The 14,446-nt window shown below is 42.5% G+C and overlaps 1 pseudogene; it reads left to right on the top strand.

The window, feature by feature from the left end:
* Positions 1–8,597: 8,597 nt before the first annotated feature.
* LOC117703861 (large ribosomal subunit protein eL27 pseudogene) lies at positions 8,598–9,094 on the top strand (annotated as a pseudogene).
* Positions 9,095–14,446: the final 5,352 nt, after the last annotated feature.

The raw sequence follows: 14,446 nt of genomic DNA, 5'->3' as shown, positions 1-14,446 counted from the left end.
TGGTGTTGTGTATTTGCCTATTTTCTGTTGCCATAAAAAAAATCTACCTTAGACTGGGATTTTACAAATATGGAAGATTTACAACCCTGCACTCCCAGATAGACTTGAAAGAATGCTCATGAAAGAAAGGGGAAGCCTTTCTACAGAGTGAGTCTACAGCCTGGTCTACAGAGTGAGTTCCGGGACAGCCAGGACTACACAGAGAAACCCTTTTTCTAAAAAAAAAAAAAACAAAAAAAACAAAAAAAACAAAAAAAAAAAAAAAAAAAAAAAAAAAAAAAAAAGAAAGAAAAGAAAAGAAACAAAGAAAGAAAGGGGAAGCTCTATTATGGAGAACACAGGGAAGGATTGATTTCATGAGAGAAATACATTAATTATTAGATACTTTATTGATTTGACAAGATGCATGACTGTAGGGAAGGAAAGCTGTGTTTTGAATCATAGTTTAAGATGCTTTCTACCACAGTGGAGATGGCACAGAGGATATTGGATATCTGACCAACGAGACTTCAGACCAAAGAGATAAAGAGGGCCTCTACATATTAATAAAGAGAACAAATCATGAAGACATTACAATTGTAAATACGTACGCACAAAATACTGAGACACCCAATTTCAAATAACAGACAATAAGAGGACAACCTAAGTAAAATAGGTCCAGACAGGGTGGTAGGGCGTGATTGTATGCCCCACTCTCAGATACACTCAAAAGTCAAAAAAAAAAAAAAACAAAAAAACAAAAAAAAAAAAAAAAAAAAACTACAGAGTTAAAATATACTGGCCAGGCAGGGGTGGCGCACGCCTTTAATCCCAGCACTTGGGATGCAGAGGCAGGCAGATTTCTGAGTTCGAGGCCAGCCTGGTCTAGAGAGTTAGCTCCAGTACAGCCCGGGCTATACAGAGAAATCCTGTCTCGAAAAACCAAAAAAACAAAACAATAACAACAACAAAACTGGAGATCAAATAGACTTAACAGATATCTGGGATATTCAACCCAGTCAAATGTATTTTCTACAGAATTATCTAAAGTAGGTTATATTATAGGTCACAAAGCAAATCTTAATAAATAAAAGGTAATTAAAATAATTTTTTGTATACTGTCAGATCACAGTACAGTGAAACCAGAGGCCAGGAGTTATGCTCAAAGCCTGTGATACATTCTTGAGTGGAGAAATAAGGGGGAGAGCATCCGTAGAACACAATGAAAATGAGAACACAACTTTACCTTTGCAAAACAGCTAAGGCACTTCTAAAGGGAAATTTGTAGCTACCAGAGTTTATGCAGTGAGTCGCTGTGAAGATCAGGTAAGAAAGTTAAAATGTCTAACAGTCAAGTTAAAATTAAAGCATCATTTTGGAGACTCGTAGAAACACAGCTAAGGCAGTTCTAACAAGTCATATTCATCAGTGTCTGCTTTCAAAGAAATCTGAAAAATCTTAAATAAATAACCTCAAGGATATTAGACGGATAATGACAAGCCAAACAGTAAAGAGAATTTTTTTTATAAGCATCACCTGTCAATAAAAAACCTTATGGCCGCCGGGCGGTGGTGGCAAACGGCTTTAATCCCAGCACTTGGGAGGCAGAGGCAGGCAGATTTCTGAGTTCGAGGCCAGCCTGGTCTACAGAGTGAGTTCCAGGAACAGCCAGGGCTACACAGAGAAACCCTGTCTCGAAAAACAAAACAAACAAACAAACAAAAAAAAAAAAAAAAAAAAAAAAAAAAAAAAAAAAACTTATGGCCAATGAATTGAGGCAGAGAATAGGAGGTAGAACGTTCAGCAGGGATAGAGAGAATTCTGAGAAACAATGAAAGGCTCCGGAGATTCCTCTGGGAACGCAGAGGAAACCTGCAGGCAGCTGAACTCAAGATAGAATAAAGGGGAGATTCACCAGCCAGATGCTGAGGAGGAAGCAGACTGGGACTGAATGAAAGGTTACTAACCCGCAGGTAGCTGAACCCAGGTTAGAATAAAAGGGATAATATGTTAAGAGCAAGTCAGAGAAAAAGCCAAAGCTTATGGCCTAGGCATTTATTAATAGATAATTAGTCTCAGTGTTGTCATTCCTGGAGCAGGGGCTGGAAGGAAAGAAAATGGACTTCCATGTTTTCCCCAAGCTCAAAAGCAGTGGCTGTCAAGAAATAATAAAGGTCAGAAAGGAAATGCATTAAATCGAGACTGAAAAGAAAAGCAACCGCAGAGCCACAGAATCAGGACATGGTACTGGCACAAGAACAGACATCCAGACCAGTGGGAGGAAACAGAAGAGCCAGAAATAAACCTGTGAAGATGCAGCCATCTGAGTTTCCCCAAAAGGTGCCAAAACCCACCCGCCCCCAGCTCTGCCATCCGCAGCACGTAGTGTGTCTTGTAGGCTCGGGCCGGCATCACTCCAGAGCTGTTACTGTCCTTAATGGTTGCCCCACAGTTCTGGCATCTCCAATATCCTGGCATCTTCACTGAAACTGAGGCTCTGCCCACACCAGTAGCCTCCTGGCCTCTCTTCTGGGACTCTGACCCTGCCTCGTGGTGCCAAGCCTCAGGTCTTCCTCATTACAATTTTAATCCAGGGTTCTCACTACATTGAGGCTGTATCTTCCCCAGTAGCCTCTTCCAGCCTATCTTCATGGAGACTCTGACCTTGCCATTCAATGTCAGGCCTCAACTGCCTTCCATGACCCCCTTATTCCTTCAAACCCAGCACCACCTGGGAAACCCTTGCCCAGTACCAAGTTTTGGCTGCCAACAGCAGGACCACAGCTTCTATGTGTGGACTCTGAAGAAACCCTCCCTGAAAGGCTTCACCTCAATGATGTGGTCTAATTCATCACGGCTGAGTCTTCAGCCCTCAGCTAAGTAATATTGGCTATCCCAGGAATGCACAGGGTTTTTTCTTCCACAAATTATTAATTCTAATGTATTACTCAAAAATACGCCAGATAGTCTCTGCTTCTCTCTGAAGCTTCAGAAGTCATGTCTCCATTGCCTGTACCTTTTTCCATCCAAGTACCAGCCAGTCCCGACCCTGCTTAGCTTCAGAGATCAGACAAGATGGGGCATATTTAGAATAGTATGGCTGTCAGCACTTGTACCTTTTCTCAATATTCCTATTTTCCGAACTTCCATAGCAACTCATTGAGTGGCTTTCCTGACCCAAAGCTACAAAATGCTTCCATAATCGAAAAAAAAAAAAAAAAAAAAAAAAAAAAAAAAAAAAAAAAAAAAAGTCCAGTCCACCACCGAAAGATTCTCCTCTCTGTTCCCAATTTCCATTCTGTTGCTGTGATGAAGCACCCACCAAACGCAACATGGGGAGGAAGTGTGCCTTAGTTACTTCTTTATTGCTATAAAGTGCAAAGAGACACTATGCCCAAGGCAACTCACAGAATGAAGAGCTTATAAGGGTTCACAGTTTCAGAGGCTGAGTCATGACCATCATGGTGGGGAGCAGGCAGGCGTGGTGCTGAAGCAGTATCTGATAACTTACATCTTGAGGCACAATCATTAGAGAGAGAGAGAGAGAGAGAGAGAGAGAGAGAGAGAGAGCTCAAAATGCACCCCAGTGACACACCTCCTCCAACAAGCCCACACCTCTAAATCCTTCCCAAATAGTTCCACCAACTGAGGACCAAGTATTCAAACATATGATCCCATGGGGACTATTCTCATTCAAACCACTACAAAATGGTTTATTTAGCTTACACATTTCCAAACATGGTCTGTCATTAAAAGACGTCAGAATGGGAACCATGGAAGGACATTGTTTACTGGCTTATTTCCTCTGAATTGCTCAGCCCACTTTTTGACAAAGCCTGGGCCCATCTCCCCAGCAAGTGGCGCTGCCTACAATGAACTGAACCCTGCCTCATCAACCATTAACCAAGAAAATGCCTTCACAGACATGTCCACAGGTCAATCTGATGGAGGCATCCTCTCAACTCAGGTCCCCTCTTACCAGAGGACTTTAGATCGTGTGAAGTTGACAAAATCTAATAGGCACAACTAGTCATAAAGAAAGTACAAAATTACACAGGGGAAGATCCCACTAGGTAGCCCCAGAACAGATCCTAAAAAGGCAAAGAGTGTTGAAGTTACAGAGTGAGGAGCAACAGATCTCTCATCCATCGGTGCTATTTAAATCGTTATATTATATCAGAGAGCTGCTTGCCAGATTCAGGATGGTAGAACATGTCTACTCTCTGTGACCTCTACCTCATCAGTGCAGCAGTTCCGTCTCTAACTACATCACATTTACATCCTCCAAAATAAACGTACAAGGATATTCATGGTAACGACCCTTCTCAGAGTCAAAGCTACAAAGTGGATGCATGTAGTTCCGCTGATCTGAATTTTATTCTTTGTTTTTGTTTGTTTGGGGGGCTTTGTAGTTGTTGTTTGCTTGTTTGTTTTGTTGGTTAACTGTAAAAGTATTTCTATGCCCCCCCTTGTTCCCAAATAAATGTCACAGAGACTTTATATTTATTAACAAGTTGCAAGCACGATAACTAGGCAGACAGCCATCAATTCTAATGCAACCATGCTGGCCTGGACTACTTCCCAGTCATGTACCCCATTACTTGAGTCCTTTTGAATTTTAATCACCCACCAAATCAAATTTATGCTGCCCATTTGCTAATGAATGTGAGACTGTCCACTGGACGTGGTCACCCTACCAGGGCCCACATGACTGATTTACAGATCACTGTTGCATTATTAAATTTGGCTGTACATTTACTATTCTTTTTCTTTATGTTTTCCTTCTGCCACCCTTTGAACTATGTAGCTCAGGCTAGGTCAAGAACTCAAGATCTATGACCTCACTAGCCTTTGTAGTAGTTGTTATTATTCTGGGGGTTTGCTGTACCCTTTGCTGCCTTTAAATATTCACTAGGAGCTTCTACTTCACTTCGGACCATTTAATTCCCAGATAAAAAACAGAGAACGTTTGGATTTATAATAAACTTTATAGCACCACAGCTGGGCGGATATCAGCCCTCTAAGCTATCTTGTCTGCTTCCCTGCCAAAATCCCCATAAATACTTGCATCTGTTCTGTTTGCACTGCTCCTTCTTCATCAGGCTAGCCCTCATGGTCACATGATAATGATCCATACTACCCCATGGTGACTCCTCTTCCTACCCCCTGGCTCTCCTCTCCTTGTGGTCCTTCTCCGACCCCCAGCCTAGGAACCTTCACCTTGCCTGCTTCTTTCTTGTCCACTCCTGGCTGTCAGCAACGTTAATAACCAATCAGGGATAAGTTGGAAGGCAAGGCTTACACATCATTTTGTGTGCATGAGAATCTGCTTGCTGGACAATAAGCAGATCTTGGGGGCAAGTAATTAACATCTAAAAACCTAGCAGCTCCAGACCAACCCCAATTGCCCTTGATAGTTGGGCAGGCTTTTAACACCAAGCAGGAGAAACCTGTCTCCAAAAAAAAAAAGACAGAAGTGAGAGAGGAAATGTATAAATTGTTTATAAGCTTTAGTCTTTAATCCCATGGCACATATGAAATTTTCCATGAATCTAGAAAGAATGTTGCTGGTAGCCCATTATACTATCTTGCTTTGTCGTTGCAGTGGTGTGGGTGGGGAGTGGCTTCTCCACCGATGCAGTAAATCAACTGAGCCGAATTATAAATATAAAAGCAGTTTTATTTGGAGTAGCTCTCTCGGCAAGTTGACCTATCTCACAGCAAGCAGGTCAGTCAAGTCTCAAGGCTGGGCTGGGCTAGGGGGTTCTTAAAGTGGAGGGGAGAGAGGAGTGATTTGGTGGTAGGATACTAAGGTTATAGTCTTATTCGGTGAGATTTTAGGACCCTATAGGGTGGTCTTATATCTGGTGGTCACTTTGGAATCTGGAACTAGGAGCTGGCTTTATCCAGTATTTTTGCACAGGCTGTTTTTGAGAGCTGCAAGCTCAGCCTTCTGGTGGAGATCTCTTTGTCCCCAAATCTCTGGCCTGACATCCCAACCACTTTGGTTATAGAAGCACAGACTCAAAGCCAGAATATCAAGGTGGGGGGTGGGGGTGGGGAATGTCAAGAGTAGGTGGTGCTGTGGGCACAGGGATATAGGGGTTCAGGAGCATCTGGTGATGGCTACTCTGGAGGCCTCGCAGATGCGATCCTGCAAGAAGCAGAGGAGGCAAGGTGCTAGGGGCAAAAATAGATTATTACCACTGGCCCTATGAACGGGGCTAGCCATGTAACGAGTGAAGACTGCCAGAAAGAGTAGAACTGAGATGTGCCCTGGTTGTGTGGGTGGAGTTCTTCAGTTTGTGGAGTGACTCGATATGGGAGAGCTGGCTGCTCCACTTGGGGGTGCTCTGTGGGACTATGAAAGTCCTATCCAAGCCCAACTGAAGCAGTCTGTAAGGCCGGACCACCTAGAGATATCCTGGATGAAGATTTTGAGGAAACACCTGGACTTGACAGGACACTGGAACAGATATAAGCTGGACTGCATGTCTGTCTCACCACTGGGGTGCCCAAGCACCACCGGCAAGCCACTCAGGGAAGGCAGAACACTGTCTGTGTAACCGGGGTCCCAGTCCGTATTTCCCTGGGTAAGAAACAGTGCAGTCTGAGATGGAAGCTGTGGTTCCCAGTTTCCTTTGTACCCAGGTGCCTCTGGGGTACCGCTGGAAGTTGGGACAGGGGTTTGCAGGTCCATGCTTCTCCTTATAGCATCTAAGCCAGGCAGGAAGGGGATGGCTGAGCAGACAACAGGGAGCAAAATCTGGTTTGGTTCCAAGTGAATGCAGAGAGTTTGGAGGGGCTGGAAGAGAGAAGGCCTTCTCCATGAGATCTAGGGGTAGCTTTTTATGACAAAGGTACCCACACCCACACCCCCATGATCCTGGATTAAGGAGACTATTCTTGCTTTTCCAAACTGTTTTATTTGATGGTGGATATAAATGTATCTACCTACTCAGGATGAACCAGGGATTAAATATCTTTTATGGGAATGAATGAATGCCCAGGAAGGAAATCTTATTGGCTGAACACATGGGGCCTAACAAGATACCTAATTAGCATGGAGAACTCCAGGGTTTTATGCTACTTGACTGATATGGTCCTCTCAGGGGGTGTCATAGTCACATGCTCCAGATCAGGTAGTTTTTCAGGGAGCTGGCTCCATGCCTGCTGTTCTCAATTCTGAGATCTTCCCAGGGTTTGAGCCTGCTCAACCTTATCAGTTCTTCTTCTGTCTGGTGCCATGGCCTATTTGCCCCACAATATATATATATATATATATATATATATATATATATATATATATATATATTGCAGAAAATAAAGTTAAGAAGCTTAAGGAGAAATTTTTCCTTAGGTGTGCAATTGAAACTTTTAGGCCCATGGTCTTGGCAGTTAGGAGAGGAGAATCCCAAAATCAGGGAAAGGGGAAAAGATTACACCCTCAAGAACAGGCTAGGGAAACAGGCTGTTGATTCACAGGGGTACTCATCTGGAGTCCACTTGACCCAGGAGAGGTGAATTCAGTTCCCTGTAGCTTAGAAAAATCTTTTAACTTTACAAAAAGAGATAAGTTTTAGACATGTTTGTTGGGGTGCACTGTGTGAAGACTGTATATTCAAATATTGATTGCTGTACAAGCAGAGATCTGAGTACTGGTCAGATTTTGGTATTATCCTTTTTATTAATTTTTATTAAGATTTATTTGTTATGTATACAGTGTTCTGCCTGCATGTGTGCTCGCATGCCAGAAGAGGGCAGCAGCTCCCATTACAGATGGTTATGAACCACAATGTGGTTGCTGGGAATTGAACTCAGGACCTCTGGAAGAGCAGTCAGTGCTCTTAACCACTGAGCCATCTCTCCAGTCCATATTGTTATTCTTATGGCTCATCAGCTGCCTCAGTATTTTGTAAACACTCTTCCTTCTTCACCTGTTGACTGGCTTAATAAAGATCTGATGGCCAGTAGCTAGGCAGGAAAGGGAGGGCGGGACTTCCAGACAGAGAGACGGTTGCTGGGAGAAGCAGAGATGGGGGATTTTACCAATGGAAGATGGAGGTGGTAAGACATACTGGACTGAGAGAGGGAAAAAAAAAAAAAAAAAAAAAAAAAAAAAAAAACAACTTGCCAGGTGGCGGGTCATGGGCTACAATGATAAGATTAAGTTAGATGGGCTATCTGGGAGGTAGCCCAAGCTAAAAGCCTAAGATTTTATAATTATTAGTAAGTGTCAATGTAATTATTTAACAGCTGGTGGGTCCAGAAAGTTCTGCTACACATGTCAGCATTGTACCACTGTGTGTACTGTGTACTGAAACCCACATTGTAGAGAAAGCAATAAATTCACACCTCTGTAACATAGCAGAAGCTTAGAAAATGATTTTGGGTTAAAAGCATGAACACTTTTTAAGGTGAGCTGAAGGAAGACAGAAGCCTTCCACTGAGCAGAAGGGGCAAAAGCTCACTTGATTGGGATTTTCAGTGTGACTACAGACCATGAAAGAGGGGCTTATTGCCTCTATCCAGAAGAATGATGTATATATATATATATATTTAGCACAATGAGAAGCACCTTTAAGTCTATACTTAGAAGACAACCTAAAGAAATTGAAAATCTTGCTCTCCTTTCTGCTGGGTGCCTGCTTCTTGCTGTCGAAATGGGCAAGTTCATGAAACCCGGGAAGGTGGTGCTGGTCCTGGCTGGTCGCTACTCCGGACGAAAAGTCGTCATCGTGAAGAACATTGATGATGGCACCTCAGACCGCCCTTACAGCCATGCCCTGGTGGCTGGGATTGACCGCTATCCCTGAAAAGTGACAGCTGCCATGGACAAGAAGAAAATCGCCAAGCGATCCAAGATCAAGTCCTTTGTGAAAGTTTGTAACTACAACCACCTCATGCCGACAAGGTACTCTGTGGATATCCCCTTGGACAAGACTGTTGTCAACAAGGATGTGTTCAGGGACCCAGCTTTGAAACGCAAGGCCAGGCGGGAGGCCAAGGTCAAGTTTGAGGAGCGATACAAGACAGGGAAGAACAAATGGTTTTTCCAGAAGCTTCGCTTTTAGGTGTGTTTTTGTTTTCGTCATTAAAATTAAAAAAAAAAAAAGAAAAAAAAAGAAATTGAAAATATTGAGCTTGTGTTTATGATAATGGTGGATGGGTCAGTGGAAGCCTTTCCCAGAGTTAGACTAATAGCTTATCAGAACTCCATTATCAGTGTTAAAGATCTGAAATTTGAAGTCTTAATACAACAGTAGCATAGTGAGGGGGAATCTAACACATTTATTAATTCCTTTTACATACCTCAAATCACTTTCTTATCACCATTTAAGCTGCCATGTCCTCCAACCTTTATAACTTGGATTTACCAACCTTAAAACACCTTCTTAGATCCTAAAACATGTTCTTAGAACCTCGAAACTTAAGCTGCTGCATCCTCAGACCTTACTTAATTTTCACATCTTTTTTTTTCTATCCAGTTATTCACCATGAGACACAGGTGGTTGATCACTGGGAGAAGTCCCTGTAAAATGAGTTCCTTTGGATAAAGGAACAGTAAAAAGTTACTTTGAAACCTGTTTTTAAAAGTCTGGTAACAAGGTAGCCTGTGTCCAGCCTGGCAGCTTCAGGAGAATAAGGCTTGAAGCCTGACTTTTACACGGGAAGAGGACTGAGAAGGCATCTGAAACCTTGGATTCTGCTGTTACATTGATAAATCTTTCATTAGTCGAGTCTTCACACCCATCAGAGAGCTGAGAAGGATAAATGCCACCTGAGTAAGCAGAAGTGCAGACCAAGCAACTTCTGGGTCTATTAAAAATTGCCTGGATAGTCAGTCACGCAATGTAACTCTGTGCTGGGCAGGTCATCTGTCTTCAACTGCCAGGCCCAGAAGATCTGACAGAGAAGCAGAAATTTTGGAAGGACTGTCCTACTTTTATCTAGACAAAGCGAGTGAGTCAACTCTCCAGTGTCTTGCCTGTCCACAGTTTGAACAGTGTGCTGTCAGCAGTCAAGGCAAAGGGAGGGCAGTCTACAAGCCCAATGGCCAGCTTTTCTACACATAAAGCAAGCTTCATAGGGAGATTCTTCTGTTCCCATCTTCTTGGGAGGAGGTTAGGCAAGCTGTCAGGAGCTGGCATGTCTACCACAAAAAAAAAAGCGTTTGTATTAAACATTTTAAATGCCATATTCTGCAGATCATGTCTATCTAAAGTATATCTAAATGGACAAACTTTGCTTGTTTATAGTTACTTATTTTTGCTTAACTTTGAAAACATGTACAGGAGGCTAAATAAAGCCTATTCCTGTAACTAATTGCATCAGTTCTTAGTGGAACTATAAATATAGTTTTGAACGTATTAAAGGGTTTAATCATAAGGTTATTGAATATTAACTTGCACTTCTTAATTACCCTTAACAATTTACAATAACTTAGAAGCTTTCATAAGACAAGGACTTTAGGTTTAGCCATGTTAGAGATTTGAGCCTTAAAAATCAGGATTTTGAACTGAAGCTCTTCTAGTATCAAAATAAAACATTTAATCATAGATACAGTCCGTAGAAAGTCTGGCAACTTTACTGATCCTGCTGTATTGTGCCATTACAGGCCCTTGTAGTTTTCTGTACAGCTTAATTTATCCAAACAGCTAAAGCTTAAAAGACAAAAAAGCTAGTCAGGTATTATTGTGACCTTCATTAGATCTTAGGAATTTATAGATCTTAATTATTAAATATACCTAATTCATTAAACATATGTTGCTACTTATTTGTATTTTCTAGTGGTTCAGTTTTGAACAACTGGCAAAGACATAAATAGTAAACATATATATATATGCATATAGACATACACACACACACACACACACACACACACACATATATATATATATATATATATATATATATCTTAAATTAGTTTTTGTTAATTTGAATAGACCTTTATAACCTTAAAATTTCATCCTCACATACAGTATGTTGTATCAAATAGAACCTTGAATTTCTATCATCATCTTACAAAAATCCATACCAATCTAAAATATTTGAGACTTCTTGTTGCTTTCTTAGTCTAAGGGAGATACAATAATAAACAGGAAGCTCATTAGGAGAACAGCTGGTTTATACCATGTGGTCATCCTAAGATGGTGAAATCACACACAAGGTTGCAAGCCATGTGATCACTTAAATCCTGGTGAGGTTGCCGGTCAAGATGAAAGAGAGCCATATGGTTGTTATTTAAAACCACTTATTTTCCTAGTAAATATATTTATCTGTCTATATATTCTAATGAGTTTCATCCAAGTTACATACACAAATATAGAGAGAGTTAAAGCCAAGTTTACATACATATATGCACATATATTCATGTACATATTTTTAATTATAAGCCTTTTGTTATAAGTTTAAAGCCAAATATTGCTGCAGATTATACAGATTTTAAACCATACCCAATGAGCAACTTACAAATCCTTAGATAAAAGTTTATAGCATAATCTTAAGAATATCATGGCCAAGTAAAAGCACCAGGCAGACAGGCATGATCAGAAAACTGTGAGAAGAATTGTTCTGCAAGAAAGCAGGGAAGTGGTGGGGTCTTAGGTAGAGAGGAGGGGGTCTGGTCCACTCCTGTGATGGAAATTAGTAAGGGAAGCCTGGGATCCAAGTGAGATGTTAAAGCAGAGAAAGTAGCCCCCATGTCCATCAGAAAGGTGATGGACTTACTCAATACCTGGGGCATTATCATGGGCTCGGTGAGGGTGAAGGGGTCACTGAGTCTGGTGCCATCAGTCCTCAGCCAGGCCAAGGAGCTTGAAGGCTAGAAGGATCTGAGTTTCCTATGTTAGTGGTTTGGCACACAGGAGGAGCCCACATAGGGGAAATCTGACTTCCAATGGCCAGGTTGCCTGCAGGCGGGGCATGGCTTCCTTGGCGGGCAGGGATTAGAACAGATGAGGAACCAGTGACCTTCCTAGCCACAGCAAAAACAGGCTCCTGGCAAAGCTGACTTACGCTGAACCCTGGTAGTGTGGAGCCTGGCCTGTGTCCCTTTGTTCCCTCTGTAAGAATGCCATCGGCCTCAGTAAAGTGGAAATTTCTGGTTTCTGTGGAGACTCGGCTGTGACATGTGATATTTTTCTGGAAATTGTCTATGAGAAGATGTTTTTGCTGAAGCAGACATGTGAAATACATGGTGTTTTTCTGGAAGCAGCCTGGAAAAGGGGGCATGTGATGTTTTGTTACAGCAGATGCTTGAGAGAACACACAATGTTTGGAAAGGATATAAATATATCCCGACAGACAGTGAGCGATGCTGGGTGGTACTGGTTCACCTTACCATTCTTTGCTGGTCATCGTTTGTTGTGACTTCATAGAGAGAAATGCAACGATGACAACAACAAAAATATTCTGGCAGTGTTCCTGAGGCTGTTTGCTGCTTCCTGGGATTCGGGTCAATTGGCAGAACCCCGGGATTTCTTCTGGATCATGGATTGAGCTGCCACTGCTGATTCATGGGAACTAAACTGCTGATGTCCTGACAACGCAGATTGGATTTGCTTCCAAGAACTATTTCTGAACAGGTCCACATCCTCCTTTGCCCTATGAACCTTTCCTTTCCACCACCTCCGGTGGGTGGTGGGCTGATAGGGAGGTTAAAGCATTTAAGAACCCTTATTAAAAGTAGGTTTTGAAAAAAAATCTAAGCCTACAGGGCAACTGTCAAGGCTTGGGCCTGGAGCATAGCCTTCTGCTATAACCAAGCCTGTCGGGAAGACTTGGCCACCTCCTCTTGGGTGTATAAGGACCTTCGAAGCCATTTTTACCAACTCCTGTATGGGGGGTTGGGAACCATCCTCAGCCTTTTTGAGCTTTGCTTTTTTTTTTTTTTTTTTTTCCTCTAAAATCTGAATCCAGTCGAGAAATAAAATGAGAGGCCAGTCCTGCAGTTCCTGCTGGAGAGGCCGGGTCAGAGCATGTGTACTGATTGATTTATGGCCTCTTGTAATCTGTTTAAAAAAAAACCACGGAATTCTCATCTGTTTGTTGTATAACCTCAAAGGTGTGTCAAAGTCATTACCTATGGAGTCTGGTCTTCATACTGACTGGGCTGACACCTGAACTAATTTTGCATTCCTCATGTGTATGGAGTGGAGGACTGGATAACTCAGAATCGTGCCAGGTTAAACCATAGACTTAGTTACCGCTTTACAAGTGTATTTGTAAAAATTTTATAAGTCACAAAGAATAGTAAAGTCAAAGGTGCACTTCCGGTGTCTCATTGCCCAAGGTGTGTTTTGACCAGGCCACGGAACAAAGAAAAACCATGTGATTTGAGCATATGGCCCGAGACAGTTATAATTAAATACTCCAGAGGTGACTGGGAAGTCGGCTTTGACCCTGAGCGTCCCATCTCCCAAAGCTGCAGTGTGAACCCAAGGTTAATTCAGGGGCAAGGTCTATTATATAGGTGGAGAAATCTTGGGAAGAGGAATCCCTCGTGCCGCCAAGATTTCCCCTGTCTTTTTGTTCCAATGTAGGCATTTCTGGTGCAGCCACAACTCCTGGTAGAGTAAGCCCCCATAGACACCTGGTGCCTATGCAGCCATAGCTAACAAGAAAAGCAATTTACCCATAAACTAAAGTCGATCTGGTCAAGCAGAAAGCCATGGCAGAAAAGAGAGAGCCCTGCTTCGGCTTCTAGGACCCACCAGATTGAAGCTCATCTTCTTCCGGGTTCTCGGCACCAGACGAATGACTTCTCCGCCTGTGCAGTAAATCCAGTTGAGCTGAATTATAAATACAAAAGCAGGTTTGTTGAGAGCAACTCTAGGAGTAGGGAGAGCCGATCCATCTCATAGAAAGAGGCCACTCAAGTCTCAAGGCTGGGCTGAGTTAGGGGCTACTTTAAGGGCGGGGGATGGAATAGTGACATGGTGGTAGGTTACTAAGGTTATAGCCTTATTCGGTGAGTTTTTAGGATCCTATAGTGTAGTCTTATGTCCAGTGGTCACTTTGAAGTCCAGAATTAGGAAGTGGCTTTGGCCAGTGTTTTGTACGGGCCATTTTCATGGGCTTTTGCAAGCGTGGGGATATCTTTGTCCTAAAACATCTGCATGTAAACATTAACGTGCCAAACATTAAGCCTCCTGTGCACCTGAGCAGTATTTGGAGAAGCGGTATTTCAGGGTTTTTTCTGGCTACATGAGAAAAGTGGGTTGGATAGCCCGGACACACGGTCTCTGAACAACAATTCTCTTGGTGCCTGAACCTACAGCATAATTTACGAATTAGGAAGTGCCAGGCTAGCCCTGCTAAACCCTAATAAGAGGACATTCTCTTCCTTCCTCTTGTAAAATGGGGTAGGGGTGGGGCTTGAAAGGAACCAGCTAAGTCCTTCCTGTTTGGGTTGATGCACTTCCGCTTTCCTGACCTGTGACCTCAGCTTCCATTGCTGGTCATC

This window comes from Arvicanthis niloticus, chromosome 2 (assembly GCF_011762505.2).
Source record: "Arvicanthis niloticus isolate mArvNil1 chromosome 2, mArvNil1.pat.X, whole genome shotgun sequence".
Taxonomy (NCBI): domain Eukaryota; kingdom Metazoa; phylum Chordata; class Mammalia; order Rodentia; family Muridae; genus Arvicanthis; species Arvicanthis niloticus.
This window is presented reverse-complemented; position numbering and strand designations above follow the sequence as displayed.